A 3,450-nucleotide genomic window follows, 5' to 3' on the forward strand; every position below is an offset into this window, starting at 1 on the left:
AGCCAAAAAGCAAAGCTCTTGATTTACCGGTCCATCTACATTCCTACCCTCATCTATGGTCATGAACTTTGGGTCATGGCCGAAAGAACGAGATCCCGGATACAAGCGGCTGAAATTAGTTTTATCCGTAGTGCGTCTGGACTCTCCGTTAGAGATAGGGTGAGAAGCTCAGTCATCCAGGGAGGACTCAAGAGTAGAGCCGCTGCTCCTCCACATCGAGAGGAGCCGGTTGAGGTGGCTCGGGCATCTGGTTAGGATGCGTCCTGGAGGTCTCCCTGATGAGGTGTTCCAGGCACATCCCACCAGGAGGAGGCCCAGGGGGAGACCCAGGACACGCTGGAGGGACTAAGTTTCTTGGCTTGCCTGGGAACGCCTTGTGATCCCCCTGGAGGAGCTTGCCCAACTGGCTGGGGAGAGGGAGATCTGGGCCTCCGACTGAAGCTGCTACCCCCGTGACCCGACCCCGGATGGATGGATGGATGGATGAGATCAATAAAATTAGATTATTATTATTGATGCTTAAAGTAGCTCTTTATTAAAGACATAAAATTACAGCCCTGTGGGATCTTCTTTGAAATTTTTTGAGCGTATACTTTCCACAGTACAAACTGAATGCAAAGGATGTTTGAATGAATGTCAGCCTTGGTAAAAAAAAAAATATATATATTTAGACCATCTTAAGTCAGGAAAGTCATTCTAAACATGGATATCAAGGAAAATGTGGGCAATCCTTTGTCTCTATGAATGGTCACGTGACTCGTTGCGTGGAGGCCTTGTTTATAAACTCAGAGGGGGTTGACGCATGCGCACCAGAGCTCATTCATTCACGACTACGCAGCTAAAGAGTTAAATAACAGAAAATGGTCTTATAGGCCATCTAACTTAACTTTGGAACTCGAAAGCAAAGCGAATGTGATTCTATAAATGGCAGAGAGATGTTTAATTAACATGTATGGAAATCGGATTACATCATTAGCATGGAATTAAAGTAAAACAGATGTAATAAAAAGGAAGCCGTTAAAGCCTAAATGAATCAGTTTTTAAAGAGGCAGAGGAAGAGATGTTTTTTCGCTGCGCGTAGATCAGAAAGCAAAGATTTACGGTACTGACCGTGGATCCATTGATAGCACGTCGGTAATAAAACGCTTCAAACAAGTTAAAATAGAGAAAATCGGTATAGTAGCGAGACGAACGCTGTGTCCGCTTCACACAGAGACAGAAGGTCGGAACATTTGCAGAGACCTACAGCCTGTCGGCTCCGTCACTGTAAACAAAAGAATGTCAACAAGTTGAGACATGACGCAACCGCTGCAGCCTTTAAAATGAATGACACTAAATATCACATTAAATATCCTAATTATACCTTCACTCGGCTTATGGGAAGTTTTATCAATTAAATCAATGACTTAGTTTCACAGAACCTGCAGTCGGGTGGGTTTCCTATCATCAACAAAACAACAGGCGTCACAACGAGAGGAAAAAACAGTCGAGCTCAAACTGTTATTTGACGCGAATGAAAGCTGTGACAACCCGGCTGTAAGCTAGTATACGGGCTGCAACGACATAGATGGCAGAGAAATAAGGTTAAAACTTAGTTTCAACGGTCGGTTCTTCGAGAAAAAAATCAACTTCCCACTTACCGTTTCTTTCTATCGCCATCAAGAAACTCTGAGGCTTTCAGTAGAGGGTGGGAATGAAGGCCTTCAGAGGACGCCTCCTATTGGTCTGTGAGAATTTCAGTAACATGAAAGACGGGTTTCTATTGGCTGTTGTGGTTGGGGAAGGCAAAGAAGGCGGGGCTGAGATTGTTGATCATTTTCTGATTGGCTGAAAGTATGTACTTGTTACCGCCTAGTAACAGCTGATTGGCAATGACGGGAACAATACATGGTTAGTTTTTCCCTGCAGTGTTGCACATTGCAGACGTCTCTTTCATTATAGAGCAATTAAATGTTTATTTTAACTGCACAGTCTTGCTAATGTAGGTCTATTACAGTTAATTAGTAGACCAAAAAGGAAATGCATTTAAATAATTAATTTCAGAACATTAAACCAATACAGCATCACATACTTCCAAGTGTCAATTTAGATTATTGCATATAGCTAATAAAAACCAACGGTTCAGATTGTCAGAGAGAAACACTAAAGGTTCGAAACTAAGTTAAGTTGGGTGTATTGTCTATCATATAAAGTTTAAAATATTTATTCTCTATACAGAATTAGATTCAGAATCAAGTTTGTTGCCAAGTAGGTTTGCACTTACAAGCAATTTGACTTGGTATTGATGGTGCAGACAAATTAGATATTTACAGAATACAGAATCTATAGCTATTTACAATATAATAATAATTGAACTTTATTGACCTCACATTAGACAAGTTTACCTCTGCATTTAACCCATCCCGTTGGGGAGCAGTGGGCTATCTGGGCAATCTGTGGGAGTGGGCCTCGAACTCAGAAAATCTGGCTTCAAAGCTCTATTCCCTAACCACTAGGCCGCCACTCTACGTATCTACAATATATAGTTTATAGCTATATACTATATACACAGTAGACTGTGCGTTAATGTAAAGCAGGAGGTCTGGAGATATAAACCCAGATATTTTCTGCTGGGCTTAGGCTAAAAATGTTTACTGGTTGGTCTAGCACAGTAATCACAACATGTTGATCAAAGCAGGTATTGGTATTTTTTTAGATGTTAGGTCCTGCTGGAAATAGTCCTTTTCGGCAATAGTCAACAATAGCAAGTCAATGAGTCGATGCAATCAACTTGTTTTCCTGAGATAGAAAACTTTGAATCAATTTGACTGTATGATCTGGTTGAATTATCTCTCTAAAGTGCCTTGAAATTTGAATTGGCGCTGTATAAATAAACTGAATTGAAATGGAATTGAATTGAATAGGAAGCATGAGCTCATCTAAGATTTTCTGATACATGGCTGCACTAAACTCTGAAAATAATAAATCACAGTGGCTCAATGCCAGAAGACTTTGCTCTTAAAAATATTATGAACTATAGGAACTCCACATTTGGCCTCAAAAAACGTATTCTCTGTGCCTTTCCACTGTTCATTGAGACTCTACAATTTAAAAGTAAATGTTGATTCAGTCCAGTTGCTTTTTTCCTGATGCAAGATGCTGTGTTCAAGACCAACGCGACAATGATAAATCTCTCTCAGACGGTTGCATATTTTAATGTCACACTTGTTCCTTTCACTCAATTGGATGTCAATCACCCTCAGCGAAAATATTTTAATATTTACACTCCATGTACAGTAAGAGTTATCAATGTATGCAAGGCAACTGTCAGGTCAGCAGTGTTCCATATAATTTCAAGGCTATGAAATTTTCTATAAGTAAACAAAATATTTGGGTTTTATTTGTCATAAGTCATGCTAATAAAATTTTAATGAAATTAATTTAAAAAAAACTCATGCCTAGTATATAGTT

At 39.8% G+C, this 3,450-nt stretch overlaps 1 protein-coding gene across 2 annotated transcripts in view; it reads right to left on the bottom strand.

Annotated features, from left to right (window-relative positions):
- hbp1 (HMG-box transcription factor 1) overlaps window positions 1-1,674 on the bottom strand; it is a 13,933-nt gene extending 12,259 nt beyond the window's left edge. The window contains exons 1-2 of one of the 2 annotated variants that reach the window (XM_015376730.1): window positions 1,364-1,379; window positions 1,111-1,264 (exon numbers count right to left, since the gene is read on the bottom strand). The gene's annotated coding sequence lies outside the window, so the exon portion shown is untranslated. Of the gene's footprint in view, window positions 1-1,110; window positions 1,265-1,363; window positions 1,380-1,640 lie in introns of those variants that run through there. The other variant, XM_015376729.1, reaches the window with a different exon arrangement.
- Window positions 1,675-3,450: the final 1,776 nt, after the last annotated feature.

This window comes from Cyprinodon variegatus, unplaced genomic scaffold (assembly GCF_000732505.1).
Source record: "Cyprinodon variegatus isolate N-32 unplaced genomic scaffold, C_variegatus-1.0 Scaffold140, whole genome shotgun sequence".
In the NCBI taxonomy this organism is placed as follows: domain Eukaryota; kingdom Metazoa; phylum Chordata; class Actinopteri; order Cyprinodontiformes; family Cyprinodontidae; genus Cyprinodon; species Cyprinodon variegatus.